The sequence below is a fragment of the Cheilinus undulatus genome, linkage group 18, assembly GCF_018320785.1.
Source record: "Cheilinus undulatus linkage group 18, ASM1832078v1, whole genome shotgun sequence".
Classification (NCBI taxonomy): Eukaryota; Metazoa; Chordata; class Actinopteri; order Labriformes; family Labridae; genus Cheilinus; species Cheilinus undulatus.
Window position 1 is genome coordinate 22,900,995 of NC_054882.1, and position 17,452 is coordinate 22,918,446.

The window sequence follows — 17,452 nt, forward strand, 5'->3', positions numbered from 1 at the left end:
ATGTCTTCTCACTTTGAAGATCTCCACTCCCGCCTTTCTTGGGGGGATATTATTCCATGCAAGAGCCTCTTAAATGTTTGAAACCCACCCTTTTTCTACTTGGTTTCACCCGCATTTCAAAGCCCTCTATATGTGGAATCATTGTTCCGTAGGTAAATGCAAATTATGGTTAAGCATGACAAAAGCTACCTTTCTTTCTTTAGGGATGAGTTCAAACAGGTTTCAGGGCAGGATTGGGTCAGGTGATGTAAGTCTCCTCCTTTTTTATTGTCTTTGCGCTCCCTGCCAAACCATCATTCTCAATATCCCACTGGGGCCTCTCTAACCCTCAACATCTGTCCCACTTTAGCACTACGATGCTCCAGAGCCAGGGAGTATGACGGGCACACTGCTGCTCTGTTTCAGGGAGTCGGAAACTGCTTCCAGACATCTCAAAAGTGCTGTCATGTGCAATTTTGTGTGTTCACTCATTCGATTTATTTGTCTGCAATTTGACTAATCACAGGTGTGTTTGCACTATATTTAAACTCATGAAACCAAGGGCACAGCTGTTTAAAAGTGAAATATTTTCACTAAACGTAGCATCAAAAGTTACAAAATGTGCTTTGGTAGATTATTTCTTTGTTTTAACGATGTTTCTTGACAATAATTCTTATGCTGATGGAAAGCCTGTTCATTCCCCTTTCAAATGGTCCCACATTTGTAAAGAACATGGCTTTGTGGGATGAGCAGCAGAGCTGAGTATGAGGGTTGCACCCATGAAAAATTTGTCAAATCTGCTCTACCAATGCAAAACAGCTTACTACAGCGTATTAGCTACATCTGAGCTAATAGCCACCGCGGCAGCAACAATTGGATACACTGGCAAACCCCACCTGTAATGATTGCAAACCAGGAGAAGAGTGAAAAGTCTTTTCTGTCAAGAAAAGCTTTCAGTGTTTTTACAAAGAAATGTTGTTCTGACCAAACTGCCACTGTGGCCAAGTCCGAGCTAATCACTCCACTAGCAGCCATTCTACACCGCCCTTCACACACCAACTAACTACCACCCTGCAGCTATCACAAAGTCATCCTGAAGCAGGTCTGCAAAAGAGCAAAAAAATATCTTTACCATAATGAAATGCTTCTAGTGTTGTTTTTGTTCTTTATTTCATGCAGAAGCATAGTCCAGTTCTGGTAAAACTGATGCTATGCTGGAGCTACAGCTATTAATCACCACAGTAAAGGCAACAATTAAAAACAGCTTTGAGTTTAAGAAAAACCCCGCCTCTATCTACCACCTCATTCTCCTCAAATGTTGTGATTGGTCCGAACCATGTTCGATTCCACATAAATGCTGTGGATTGGAGCTTTTCAAGGTGGATTTTCGTGATGACAGAGATGGAGTCTGGCAAGTCCATCTGCTTTGCAAGGTTAGCGGCAATCAGTGTGGTTTTCTCCCCATCTTCGTCACACTTTGATCCTACAATCCAACTGCCATAGGCAGAATCTGGACCCATTGCTGAGCTCAAAATACCGTCCATAGCAACAGCAAAATAAGCTGTTAGGCATTACAGACGAGATTTGGCAGATTTTTCATGGGCGTAGCCCCACAAATGCACATTCCTTACAAATGTGGCACCATTTAAAAGGAAAGCAGCATCAGATGTATCGCCAAGAAGCACTGTAATAATCTACCAAACACAAATTTCCTTATTTTCTGTGCTCGGTTTACATTCATCTTGTCCTGGAAAATCTCTACTGTCAACATTCTGTTTTCTCTCATTTCCACAGCTTGTGCAAGAAAAAACTATAGGTGGGTTTAAAAAGCCATATTTTTCCCACACAGCAAGTAAATCACCCAAAGGAGACATAAAGGGAAACACCTTCAGTGCATGCAACTCTGTGGTGCCATGTAAGACATCATAAACTCATGTAAGTCAAAAACAGGATGCTATATATTTTGTGAGGGATGTTTGGGGCAGCAGCAACATTATAATTGCATGCCAGTTTTCCCCCTATGGGAAAAAATACCTTTCCCCATATGTGGCAGTGATAAAGTATAGGTTTCTCCTGTCTGCCAAGAAAAGGTATATCTGCCCTCTAACTAGACAAGAGGGAGCAGAGACAGACGTGCGGAGAGAGACGGGAGAAGAGGAAGGAGAAGACTGTGTACATTTAGAAGGTCTGGGGTGATGAGGGACAGCAGGGAGCTCCATTTACATTGTTGCTGCAGAATAAAAAGCAGCTTTGCTTTGTCAGTTTTCTGACTAGCGTCATGAACCGGAAGATGCCCATGGCTGCTCGTTCTACCCCGACGCAGTTCAATACCTGCCATCCTTACCCTTCCAAGAGAGGCATACACATACCGGTGTGCAGGGTCCCTCTGGTGTGTTTTTTGTTTCTGTTTGTGAGCATTTGTTCCGAATCAGGCACCTGGCATCTTTAGGGAGAGCGTGCTTCACCGATGAGGCCCCCTCTGGACTGTCATATGTCTGGATGCAGACCAATACCCATCACGGCAAACTGATCAAAAGCAAAAAGGGAAAGTACAACCCTTGAACTTCACAGTGCAATATGCATCCCTGTTGCTTATTATATTCACACACGCACAAACAGGCAGGAGATCACAGCGTGCAACCATACGAATATCTCTCCGCTCATCAAGTATTCCAGAAAGCAATTTTTTCCTCTTGTTTTCATGTAGAATTGAAATTCACTGCAGGTTAAATTGCACCCTCTCTCCCTCCCAGGCTGCTGTAATACCACATAGAAGGTATAATCAAAGTAATTACAACGGCACACAGGTGTTCATACGCCACACGCCACTGAGCGCAGCGCACGTCAGTGACAGCGGACGCACAGAAAAAAGGTAAAAGAGAGACAAATTCAAATCAAATGTCATTACGGCTACTTTATAGACACACAGCAAGTGAACAAATTGTTTTTTGTCATCTGCTGGTTAACATGAACGTTTTATGCTCTGACTGTTCACGTCGCTTTGCTTCCACTTTTCAATTATGATAATCTAAATCTGCTAGAGTGAATTATAGAGGGGAGACATCGGTTTTAAGCTCTACAACAGAGTAAAAAGAGAGAGAGTGGCATCAGTGTGTGAAAAGTTGCTATGCTGATTAGCTTTTAGGATTTCATGTGGCTTTGATTCCCTCAGTTATAACCCTCAGAGACTGATGCTGTCATATGCAACAAGAAGAGGCAAAGGTTACAACAACTCTTGAGCCATAAGTCTTAGCCACTTACTTTTGTCCTCTCTTGCAGCTGTGCCATTCCAATGATGCTACTAATGCCTTCACAACTTTTACAGAGCGCCTGGAACTTGGGTGACTTGGGTCTTGAAAGATCAAATCCACACCAGTACCTCCAACATTTTATCAATTTTTTGATCAACTTTTTGATCGCTTTGATTTGATTGCTGTAAGTGACTAATGCTATCCTTCATTTTCCATCCCAGCATGCATTGCTGCATCATGATCTGTCAACCTGTGCATGTCCTCAAACCAAGGTCCAGCTCATAAAGGAGAGAATGAGAAACAGAGAGCCTGTGATGTGGCCCTCTGTGTCACTGCAGACAGGAACTGCTTTGAATAATGACTACAATACAGCTAACACAAAGAAGCACAAGGACTTTTTCGTAAATGTTTATATTATTAGGACTTTTTGTCACTGAATTATAATTGTTTACACTTTATAGTCCCACAACAAAAAATTGAGTGGCATTACTGCAGCACACATATTATTTAATCCCATGTTGTCCTGAAAATGGATGTGCAAAGCTTGACTGTGCACCACAGGGTTGATGTTTTACAAGTGTTTTATGACAAAAAGTCCAGGTGAGACAAAATGGTGAAAAAACAGCATAGGGCTCAGTGCGTTAAAGTTTCATTTCTTATTTTTGAAAATCTTTGCCTTCTAATCCCTTTTTGCCATTCCCTTTACTTTTCATCTTGAAGCCAAGTTTCTTTACACTTGCATTTCCCCTCTTTTCCTCCGTCCTTCTTCTTCCCTGAAAGACTCTGTAAAGTGAAATCCAAAGTTTTTTGTCTTAACACACTAGATATGTTGGAATATGGTTGCTGTAAACATGTGAAAACACTGAGATCTACATGTGACTGAATTCTTGATTTCGACAGTGAAAAAGTTTTTCACCTCTTTCTTGGTTTGATTTTATTTGGGTGGGGCAAATATGTGGGCTTATGATGTCACGAGTCCACAGTGGGGAATAACCCCGCCCCTCTAACACTACAATATAAAATCACAGAGCAGTTCATCTCAGTCTGTTGTTAGCTGATTTCACTGCCTTTATTGAAAATTAAGAGTCAGTTAAATGCTGTTCTTTGTTCATTGCGAGGTTAATTTGCCCAATCTATCAGCCACAGTGGTCTATGGATCATTTAAAGTACCATAACAGAGAGATTTCAGCCAGAAAATGGACTTTGTCTCTTCTCTGGAACAGGCAGCTGCGCTCTCTTCATAAGGTCAACATTCAGATTGTAACATTTTTTAAACCTGAAAGGATCATATTTCTCCTGAGTGGTCGTGGCTTCAGCTCATTCAACAGATACGCCCACACCATCCTAAAGCAGATTGTACTGCCCCTTTTTTTATAATTTTGAAGCTTAATTTTACAAAATTAGAGATCTTTATTTGACTGAAAATTGATTTAACAGTTCATTACACAGTGACCTTTCATACAACAAACCTAAATACAGATTCATTTTCACTTTACAGGGTCTTTAATTGTTTGTGTTGCCAATGCCTCAGCAAATTATGTAGCTACTGGCTGTCCTAAAAGTCGCTAGAAGTGATGATATTACCTGATTTGCATCATTGACCATGTGCATACAATGGACACTGTAAGAGAGATAATATAATGTTGTGGGAGAGAAAAGGAGTGAGTAAAAAAACAGCCTAAATATGTTTTGGACCACAAATGTCACAGTTCCAACCCTCATTCTTTATTCAGGCTTGGAACTGGGCAAAAATGACCCAAGAGACACTGTGGCAGAGTTACTTAGGGTTTGTTTTTACAGTCATGGATGAAAGTATTGGCACCCCTGGAATTTTTCCAGAAAATACACCATTTCTCCCAGAAATTGTTGCAATTACATTTTTTTTTTTTTTTTTTTTTTTGTATACACATGTTCATGTCCTTTATGCATTGGAACAACACAAAAAATCCAAGGAAAAAAGACAAAATTGACATAATTTTACACAAAACTCAAAAAAATGGGCAGGACAAAATTATTGGCACCCTCAACTTAATATTTGGTTGCAAACCCTTGGAAAAAAATAACTGAAACCAGTCGCTTCCTTTGACCATCAACAAGCTTCTTATACCTCTCAAATGGAATTTTGGACCACTCTTCTTTTGCTCCAGGTCTCTCAGATTTGAAGGGTGCCTTCTTGCAACAGAAATTTTAAGTTCTCTCCATAGGTGTTCAATGGGATTTAGATTCGGACTCATTGCTGGCCACTTCAGAACTCTCCAGGACTCTGTCTCTAACCATTTCTTGGTGCTTTTTGAGGTATGTTTTCAGTCATTGTCCTGCTGGAACACCCATGACCTCTGACACAGATCCAGCTTTCTCACACTAGGTCCTACATTGCAGCCCAAAATCTTTTGATAGTCTCCAGATTTAATGATTCCTTGCACACAGTCAAGGCACCCAGTGCCAGAGGCAGCAAAATAACCCCAAAACATCCTTGAACCTCCACCATGTTTGACTGTAGGTACTGTGTTCTTTTCTTTGTAGGCCTCATTCCATTTTCTGTAAACAGCAGAATGACGTGCTTGTCCAAAAAGCTCTACCCTAGTCTCATCTGTCCACAAAATGTTCTCCCAGAAGGATTGAGGCTTACTCAGGTACATTTTTGCAAACTCCAGTCTGGTTTTATTATGTCTCTTTATCAGCAGTGGGGATCCCCTTGGTCTCCTGCCATAGCGCTTCATCTCATTCAGATGAGTCTGCAGGACATCCTGAATTTTTGTGGAAGTTGACTGAGGATGTTTATCCACCATTCCAACTATCCCGCGTTACATTCTTTTGTCAATTTTTCTCTTCTGTCTACTTCCAGGGAGGTTAGCCACGGTTCCATGGTTGTAAACTTCTTGATTATATTACCCACAGTGGACAAAGGAATTTCAGGATCTCTGGAGATGGTCTTGAAACCTTGAGATTGTTCATATTTTTTCCACAATTTTGCTTCCTAAGTCCTCAGACAATTCTCGGCTCTTCTTTCTCTTCTCCATGCTTAGTGTGACACACACAGGCACACAACACAAAGGTTAAGTCAACTTTTATACATTCTAACTGGCTTCAGGTGTGATTTCTAGATCACCAGCACCTGTTACTGCCACAGGTGAGTTTAAATGAGCATCACATGCTTGAAATAAAAAGATTTACCCACAGTTTTAAAAGGGTGCCAATAATTTTATCCTGCCCATTTTTTGAGTTTTGTGTAAAATTATGTCAATTTTGTCTTTTTTCTTTGGATTTTTTGTGTTGTTCCAATGCGCATAAAGGCAATAAACACATGTATACCAAAAACATTTGTAATTGCAACAATTTCTGGGAGAAATGGTGTATTTTTTGGAAAAATCCAGGGGTGCCAATACTTTCATCCATGACTGTAGTTAATTAATATATATTAATTCTAATTTTATTTTTTTAGTTTAGTTTTCTAAAGTTTGGTTTGTATTTTAACCTTATGAGCAACTTAAGAAACTACAACAGGTAACCTAAAATATGAACATTTTTAACATTTTTTAGACACTCTTTAAAATCTAATTTGACCAAAAAGAGACATTTAAAACAAAACTGTTTACATGTATATTGTAGAAAACAATACCTACAAGAGCTTGTACATATTTAAATCTTAATTGTTTTTACTTTTTTTTACTTTATTTTTCATATGTGATGTTTGGTTCCTGTACATTTAGAGCAGTCTAATTGGAGTCAAAATACTTGTTGTGTTAGCATGCTTGGCTAATAAAGCTAATTCTGATTCTGATTCTGGTCTAACTTAAGTTGTCCACAATCCATCTTACCATGTAAGAGCAAGGTTGGATCCTCCTCTCTCAGGTAAACCTAGTACATGTTCATTGTTGCTCCATCCATTTCAATGCAAGTAAGTGGCAGACTGGCGCCACATAGTGGTGAGAAGTTATCAAATCTTTCCCAGACTTTCTTTCCGTCCCTTACATTGCTGGCATTAACACATGATACAAGTAAATTCAAGTAATGAAAATGATGTTTAGAGAAAGCGAATTTACCATTAGTTAAAGGTGTTAACATATTTTTTTTAATTAATGTCCATGCTAAATATTAGAGAAAATAATTATCAGTTAACAAATTAACCAACGTGCCTAGCTCTGCATTAATGTTAAAATAGAAGACTTTTCTTTAAAGATCAGTGGAAGCCTGTTGCTCTAGCAGGTTGATATCTCTTCTGAATAAAGCTTCTCTTTTCAATAAAATTATTTGAACTTGTTGAAATTCTGCTCAAATGTCACTTTTTGATGTTTTTTAAGTTCAGATCAGAGAACAGACATGCAATCGCATTAAAAGCTCCCCATCTGCATCTTCAAATCTCATCTGAGTGCAAAGAAAAGAAGGAAGAAAAAGGAAAAGAGGCAGTGAGGGGAGGGGTCTGAGAAGGTGCAATTACCAAGAGCATAGTCTGGGGGATCAACTTCACTTCAAAGGGGGCCGGGCCCAGCGTCCCGTGCTCCACACAGCCCTCGAGTACAGCAGTGTTGTGTGAGTAGGTAAACATGAGCAGATCACAAGACTGTTAATAGCAGCCAGATCTGAAGAGGTCTCCACCTTGTGCCTTCCTGCCTGCCTCTTAAATTCTCCTACGAGCCTGTGCCTGGAAGGAACACGCTCACCCTGCACACTCAGCTACTTGCTGTGGGTGTGTGCGGGAGCTTTTAAGCACACAAGTCTTCCCAACAGCATGCAAAATCAACAGCTACTGCAAATGCTGCAAATATGTGCATGTACTCTACAATAATTTCAATCTGCAAAACTGCACACATTTTAAAGCACAACATGCTTCACCTATCTCGTTGTTGTGCAGCTAAATTGTTAGTGTTCACTTTGAGGCTTATTGCAGAGAATTATCTTGTTCCAGTTTGCAGCCGGTGCTGTGAGTAGATTTCATTCATCTTTTTTTGACAACAACAACAAAAAAGATACTTTCTGCCTCTCCCTCCCCCTCCTGAAACCGGCTGTACCAATCACAGGCGACGTCTACTGTATGTGAAGTGCATTTAACGCCCACTAATCTGTAATCACTGGATAAATACGATAAGGAGAGCAGCAATACCGCAGAAGTTGACGGCTAAACAGGATTAAACTGCTGGATTTGTGCAATGCAAAAAAGAGGAGAGGAAAATCAGTGTTTTTTAAGGGTAAGGACAGTTCTGACCTCCTTAAATGCAACATTTTTTCCACATCTGTGACTGCAAGGTTGCATATTCAGTTTCGAACCACATGAGCAGGCTTTAATCCAGCATGTCAGGACGCATTCCCCCTGTCGAAGTGTCATTGAACAAGACACCAGGTCCCTACCAGCTCCGGCTGAGGTTGGAGGGGGTTATGCTGCATGTGACCCCGCTCTCTGACCTCTCCAAGAGGGACCAAGTGAAAAAAAAAGAGACTTTCTCCCTGGGGGGATCAATAAAGAATTACATTAACATACATGATGTATATCAAAGTAAATCCTGGATCCAGTGTGTTTTGTGCATTGCTAATTCTGAGTGAGGGAGCACAGGCCAAAATCAACTGGAAAGGGTGACATCTGTTGGCTTATGTTGGTAACTGCAGCTGAGGTGACGAGAAGAGGGGGCAGGCTGGGTGTTATTGCACCGAGGTTTGAAACAGTTACCCTAGAAGAAGAGAGAAAACACTTAAAGACACACAAGGGGGCAAAACTCCCGAGTCATGAACTGAGATGAAAAAAACATGCCTCCAGGCCAACCTCACAGCTGAAGCGGAATCACCCTGAGTGCTTTTAGTGTGCCTTTCTCCTCCGATGTCATTTGTTAGGAGAGTAAAACCTCCTTCATGCCTGTGTGAAACTTAATTCCCCTGTCCGTCCTTGAGCTGTAAACTCTCACCCTCTTCGCCGGGCAGCAGAGAGTGACCCCTCAGTTAAAAACACACTCCTCCTCCTCTACTTCGTCTCCCACCACGCCAGATGTTACTTCTCGCCTGTGATTTATCGCACAGTTTAGATAAGGGTAAACAAATAGTCATCACAGTCATAACTGCAAACACCGCTTTTCCGTCAGGGGGGTGCTTATCGCAGGTCACACGGTGCACAAAGTTAGCCGACAGGAGGGAGGCTGGAGAAGAAAATGACAAAATTGCATTTTTCCCTCCAAGCATAAACACACCAAAAGTCGGCCTGCCCACACACACACACACACCCACACACACCCAAACACACACAAGCACAAATATAACCCTGAGCCCTGACCTGTAGGAATGTGTGCTCTCTGTGGAGGACGATTAGCCGGCCAGCCTCTTAGCTCCTCCAACACAGAAAGCTCATTGTGATAAAGCCCAGTCAATGTTTGCTGACACACGTTATCTCCACGGTCCCCTCTCTCCCTCTCTCTCCCTGGGCCTTCGCTTGGATCGAGCTGCCACAGCTCTTTACAACGATTTAGGGAGCCATTTGTTTTTCAAGGAGCTGTTTACACAATGGCCGCCTAGCACACAGGGAACACAGACAGGAGAGGGAGTTGTTTGAAATATAAATCACACCTGAGTTTCCACTTTTCATCAGCTCTGCTTTTTTCTGTTTTCTTTTTATCACTCTATTTGGTCTGCAGGCTTATGGTAACTATATGAGAACAGAATCTTTTTGTGCATGTAGAGGAGGGGAGGTGATAAAAGAAGAATATTCCTCAAGGAGGATCAATAGTTGTTATTCAGACCTGCATGGGTCCCTCCATAGGAAGCACTGACACTGTCCTAAGAGTCTGCCGGCTGTATTGATTTTAATTTATTTTTAACTTAGTGATGGATATGGGACGTGTCATGAGAGAGAGGCATTGGTCAAATAATTACCAACATCTATTCATTAATTGGGAGGCAAAAGAGATAGACCACTCAATATTCATTAAGGCCAGCAAAGACTTTGCAAATGTGCTTCCTGACACGAGGATGTCACAGAAATATGTCGATCACCTAATCACAGTATGCAAATCTGTGCCTTTGAGGAGAAGTGGATATAGCTCACTGCTCCTTCTGTTAAAGGAAAAACAATACTTTAAACAGAGTGCAATTTTGTTCTGATATGGTTTCATGGTTTCAACACCTTTGGTAGACTTTATTTTATGGTTATAGACTGTATTATTGACTCTTAGCATTTTAGCTGTCTGAAAAATGGTTTTAATAATTGTTAGTTGTATATTTCACATCTTAAAGTTCCTTTGATGGAATCAGTCAGCATGTGTAAAAGTGCAGACATGCATCTTCAAGTTCTGTCTGTCTGTCTGTCGATCTATCTATCTATCTATCTATCTATCCACCTGTCCATTCTTTCATCCATTTATGCATCAGCTAATCCTTCCCTCCATCCAACCATCCATCCATCCATCAAACTATCCATCCATCTGTCAATCCATCCGACTGTTTATCCATCGATCCATTCATCCATCCTTCCATCCATCTATCCACCTGTCTGTCTGTCTGTCCATCCATTCATCCATTATCCATCTATTCATCCATCCTTTCATCATTCCACTTATTCATTCCTCTAACCTCTAAAACTATCCATCCATCTGTCCATCCTCCCATCCTTTCATCCATCCTCCCATCCATCTGTCCATTCATTCATCCATTCATCCTTCAACCAATCCACGCCTCAATCCAACCATCAAACCATCCTTCCATCTGACCATCCAACTATCCATTCATCCATCCTTCTGTCCATCTATCCATCCATCCAACAATCTGTCTGTCTGTCCATCCATCCATCAATCTATCTTTCCCTGAATCAATCCATCCATCCATCAAACCCTCCTTCCATCCATCCATCTATCCATCCATCCATCCATCCATCCATCCATCCATCCATCCATCCATCCATCAATTCTTCCATTCATCCATTCATCAATCAATTCAACAATCCATTCGTCATCTTGGTCCATCCATTAAACTGTCCTTCAGTCTGTACATCCATTTATCAATCCATCTATCTGTCCATTGATTCTTTCATTTATTCAACCTTCCCAGCCATCCATTAATCCATCCTTCCATCCACCGATTCCTGATCTATCCATCTGTTCATCTATTTATCTATTAATCCATCCTTCCTGCTGACTGTCCATCCATCCATCATCTATCCATCCAGCCATCCATCCATCCAATTATTATTACTAAAGTGTCATCAAATGGACTTGGACTGATACTACTTTGAGTAGTCAGATGACTAGAAAAGTGCTTTTACACCACAGGTCACACCTACCCATTCATACGCTTTCACTCCACTTTCATTCACTGATGACAGAAATTGCAATGGAGAATTGGCTATCAGTATTAGCTAATTCCATGTGACCGCAGGAGCCAGGGATTAAACCTACAACCTACCGATTGCAGGATAACCAACTCTACCTACTGAGCCACAGTTGCCACAAATCACCTGATCAGTCAATCACCCTAACAATCCATTAGTCCTTACATTTGTAATATATCCTTGTGGACATCTGTCCATCCATCCATCCAGACATATCTCAATCTACCACTACATCAACGCTTTTCTAGCATTTTCACAATCTAATAAAAAAACACATTTTTCAGTATGCTAAGGTTAAAACCTTCTTAAATAAGGCATCATAATTCAAATCCATTAAAAAGAACAGCATAGCTTTTTTTTTTTTTTTTTTTTTGAAGTGCATTATTTTCAACCTTATTTGTCCACCATACAAAGGATCTTTCTTATTCAGGGAAACAGTGTAAAATATTGTCACACATCTTGTGTTTGGTCAGTAGGCAGAAGCTAAGAAACAGGCAGAATGAGCAGTAACAGGGTGCTTAAAATTACACGGGAAGGGATGTTTTCTGAGAAGCTTACAAATTGCTTCTTTAGATAATCCTTAAGAAAGCCACTTTATGAAATTCAATCCCAAATAATGAGCTGCAATTTAACTGAAACACTTTACGAGGTCAATCTGATTAACAGAGACTGTGAAAAGTGATCAGATGACAATGTTTCGGATCATAACCTCGGAAGTTACTGGCCTGTGCGGAGCGTGAATTCCCGTGTTCAGCAGATGGAAGGTGCGGCTGCTGTTTGCTGCTACAGAATCAGCAGTCTTGTCATACATATGCTGCATAAATATATCATCAAAACCCCCTTGTAACCTGCAATAATTCGCTTGATTGGCTCAGCTCAGTGAGTTCCTTTGGAGTTGCATCGAGTCAAACTGACCAAAGTGGCCTATGGGTGCTCGCAGACAGGCGCCTGTGGTTATTGAGTACAATCACAACACTAATTATCCTGCATGCAAGCTACTGCAGGGCTCTGGCCTTTGAGAGAAGCAATCAAACAGCTGACGAAAGGCTGAATAATCACAGCGCGCTCACTGTGCTGGGCATAACACGTGTATGGGAGCTACTGAGTACTGTACAGTGAGTGCATCAACTTCAGTAAAGCTTACTTTAATTCAATTTCAAATTGGTGTGGCAGTAATGCATAAACTATAGGTGTTTTTATGAAATGTTTTATGGTTGGTCTGTTTGCAGAAACTATTAAAGCCTTATAGAGCTTTTCTCCTGCTGAAAAAGGGAATTTCTCTGTGCTGTGTTGACATTATTTGTCAAAATGCCTTTTAGGTGAGGCAGCAATAACATTGGAAGATTATCAGTTAAACAGAGCGTCATACTGCCTTGGTTTAATTGACTTCAGTGATAAAAACTGAACTCACTGCTCTGATAAAATTGAGCAAGTTCGAGTTTATTCTTCAGTCAGTGTTTGTTTTGGGATTTAGTCGAGCAAAAACACAAAAGAGGAGGCAAATCCGTGCGAAAAACCAAATCAATGACCTCCACGAGCTGCTATCTCGTCTTGTGTTGCATCATAAGCGGAGTTACAGCCTCCTTTTTCCCAGCACAGCTCAGGCCAAGGTCGTGGTTAAGTTATGATTACAGTATGATGCACTCAGCGAAGACACGCAATAAAGAGGTCTCTGCTGAAGCATAAAGCTGTCAAGATACATCACAAAAGTGTCAGATGCTCCATGCGCAACATCCCAACAAAGAAAAAAAATCTCACTCTTTCTTTTCTCTCATCACCTCCTCAACTTGACACGAGCTGAATATTTTAATAAATGAATATGCGTTGGAGGACGGACATTGATTTTAAACCCCTGGGCTCTGCCATAGTGCCACGCACAGTAATGATCAATTATTTGGCCTCAGACTGGCGTTTCTTAGAACTCTTTCTCCCCCTAACAGCTCAACAGTATGAAGTCTGTTCTCACCACGCTAAGCCACCAAAGAGAATCCATTGATTTAATCCTCGGCTGTTCAACTGTAGCTCTTCTTTATCTTTGCCTTAATGCTCCCATCATGCGCCAAACTGAGGAGCGTCAGGTTCTGTCTAGAGACTGAAGATAACAGCTGGATTTCAATGTAGCACACATACTGTACTAGAAGTACAGGCTCTGCTATGTAGCTGTAAGAATAAGTGCAAAAATTAGAGAAGTGAAGTTTTGTAAATGTATCTGTACATTATATCGCACAAATTAAATCACCCAAGGATCTTTTAATTTGAATTACATGGACACTGTCCAAAAGGAGACTTCTGTTTGTTTAGGTCAGGTATGGGAGCATATGCCGCTTCCGCACTGGCCTCCTGATGGCCTTGTGCAGGCCTGCGCCATGCCCCAAATCTCCAGGTTTCCTCCCAGCTGCCCCCTTGCAGACGACCCCGACGTCTGGACCAGCCCATCAGGCCCTTGACATCCAATATGCAGTAAGCTGGATCAGGCTCATCAGCATAACACAGACTGTCTTTCCAACCACCCAAAATTGTGCCAAAGTGTAGTTGTCACAAAGGAGTCCAGCCAACGCCTCTGGCCTAAATCAACGTCCAGGCCTCACAAGAGTATCGTAAGACCGGCATCACCAAGGACCGAAAGACTTTCGTCCGTATGCTCAGATACCGGGAATGCCACACTGTCTTGCTCAATGATCCCATCCGTGATTACAAGTCTGTGGTTGATCTCAGCCTCGCAGTCAGCGGATTGATGGATTACACTGCCAAGGCAAGGGAAATGCTCGACAACTTTCACGCTCTCACCATTTACAATGGCAGCATCCAGTACAGCAAGTTAAGACCCCTAAACAAGGACATCTACAGTCACCGCAGGGATCACAGCATCATCAGCAAAGTCCAGATCAGTGATCTGGACATCAACAAACAACACTCCACACTGTGCTGCCCCTGTCACCACCCATTATCCAGTCCAGACATACTGAAGAGCTAAAATGCACCCCTGCTTCAGAACCACCACACGCAGACATCAGCTGGATGAGCAAACGTGGGATCCCACAGAGCTCCAGAATCTTCCAGAGAGCCAGGTTAAACACCCTCCAGAAGTCAACATAGGCAACCCTCTATTAAATTCCTGAAAGCACTCAGTGAGAACCCAAAGTGCCAGGATGTGGTCTACTGTAGACTATAGGCTTCTGCTGGATGCAGAAATTAATTTCAGTGTATTTGGTTACATCTGATCTTTGTGCTAAAATTTCAGAAGTTGTATCTGAAAACCACAGTTGACATATAATGCAAAATTTCATGAAAGACTTAAAAATTATGGACCATTTAGTGTTAGTCCTTTAATACAAACCATAGTTCTCTGTTGTACCAAAGGTCTCTTGCAGGCTGAGAAAGATTGTCCTCCAGGATTTTCCTATTGGTGGCATTCATTTAACCTTCTACCTTTACAAGCCTTCCAGGGCCAGCTGCTGAGAAGCTTCCCCACAGCATGATGCTGCCACCACCACAGGGATGGCGTGTTTGTGGTGATGGGCAGTGTTTGGTGTCTGCCAAACTTAGTGGCTTGGCTGATGGCCAGAAAGCACCGTTCTGGTCTCATCAGACCAAAGAACTTTCTTTGTCTTGATCACTGAGTCACCCGCATACACTTTGCCAAATTGAGTTGAGATTTAATTTGAGTTTTCTGGCTTTCTCTTTGCCACTCTCACTCTTAAGCTTTGAGTGGTGAAGAGCCTGGGCAACAGTTGTATGCAGAGTCTCTCCCATCTCAGCTGCTGAGGCTTGTAACTCCATCAGAGTAGTCATAGGTGTCTTGGCAGTCTCTCTCTCTAGTCTCCTTCTTGCACAGTCACTCAGTTTGTGAGAACTGCCTGATCTAGGCAGACTTACACATGTGCCACATTCCTGAAATTTCTTGATGATGGATCTAACTGAACTATGAGGGATGTTCATTTCTTTGGAAATTGTTTCGTATCCATCCCCTGCCTTCTACTTTTCAAAGACCTTTTCTCAGAGTTGCTTGGAGTGTTCTTTTGTCTTCATGGTGTAATGGTAGCCAGGAATACTGATTAACCAGTGACTGCACCTTCCAGACACAGGTGTCTTTACACTACAATCACTGCATTGGTGATCCCTATTCCACTACTTGTGAGACTACTATCACCAATTGGCTGGACCTCTGTTGAATTAGGTCAGTCACTCTAAAGGGGGTGAATATTTATTCAGTCTCTTATTTTGTCTTACATATCTTTATTCAGGAAGTTAAGGAAAGTTAAAGTGCAACGAATACCTATGTACAGCACTTAGTTTGTTTATTATTAGTTACTTAGAAAATAGAACACAGAAATTGAAAAGAAAATGTACAAAAATACGGCGTAAAACTATCTCCAGAAGTTTCAAGCTGATTTTTCTGCAACTGATTTAATGTTAGCACAAAGCAGTCTCTTTTTCCTGCTTTAAATTCTAACATTACTCATAGCAAATGTACCATTACACTCCACTGGCACCTGCCATGCTCTCATTTCAGGCTGATTAAGATACTTATCAAACTTATTTTCCAGGGAAAAACATCAGTGAGAGGGTGAGTGTCTTTTTTATTTTTTTCCCAGGTCCCTACTGCGACCAAATTTTGACACATTTCCACACTCGGTTTGAAAGCGCATCGATAAATTACACTTCACCACAGGGGCTGTGAAGCAAACTGCACTTCGGTCCAATTTTTAAGCCTCACTAGAACCTTCAACCCCCTTCTCCCTCCCTCTCCACCTCCTTTTTGCTCCTTAACCCGCTCGCCCAATGGAGGGAGGCGGCCTAAATGCACCATCAGCACTGAGGTTTGGCTGCGCTGCTACAAGGGTATTATGTTCCAAATTCTCTTCAGCTGGAGTGTGGAGTGACTCGCCCATCTCCTTTTTAACCCAAATCACTCCTGCTAGTTTTATACACACTTTTCTTTATCTATCTGTACAATCCAACATCTAAACAATCAGTGGAAGTAGCGTCCAGAACTTGTGGGGTGTCAGAAAAGGCCTTACTTTGTCTGGGGGTGTGATTGAAAGAAAAAAACAGAGAGAACGAGAACGAAGGGAGGGTCTGAGAGGGAGAGAATAGTGGAGAGGGAGTGAGAGAGCTGCTGGGGCAGGTGAAAGCCGTCGGCATACAAGGTGGCGATTAGGGGAAAGTGGCCCTGTGTGAGGCAAGAGGAACATCTGTGCCTATTACCGCAGCACACAAAGGACTAGGAGGGGAGGTGGAGGGGGGGGCAGGGGGAAAGACCATGGTCTCCAACATGAGCAGGGCCTCACCAAACACCACAGGCTGAATTGCATGGCCCAATTTGAGGCTTTCAGCGCTGCTTGTCATTAGCATTTGAAAAAAGCGAGGCAGGAGCTAGCTCAGTGAGTAACTCACAGGTCAGAGCAGGGGAGTGACTTAAGAGCTTGAAGGAGGTGGAAGATCTCCCTCCTCCACAGCCAAGCCTGCATCTAGCTCCATGCATTAAGCACCTTTAAACACAGCTTTGGTGGATGGTGCATGTTATGGGTTAGCCCCTCAAGACAAATAGTGACATGTTATGCCATTCGGTTTATTTTCAAGCCATTTTGGCTGTGTTGAATAATTAAAGCTCAAATCTCCAGAGGAAATTTATTTTAAACATTTTGAATTGTTGTCTGTTCCTTTAATTAGCCTTAAATGGCTAAGCTATACAAGAAACGACACATTTGTTCCCAACAGCAAAAAAAAAAAAACATTGAAAATGTCATTTTTGATCTCACATTTATCTTCACATAAACTAATGCATGCCTTTTTGTTACAATTTTATTTTGGACTACTAGCATTTAATTTCTAACCTTTATATTTGTCCACCAGATGGTGCTACTTTTTGCCATTCAAAGTTTGCTGCAAATTTTCACACTTTTGATTCCTTTAAAGT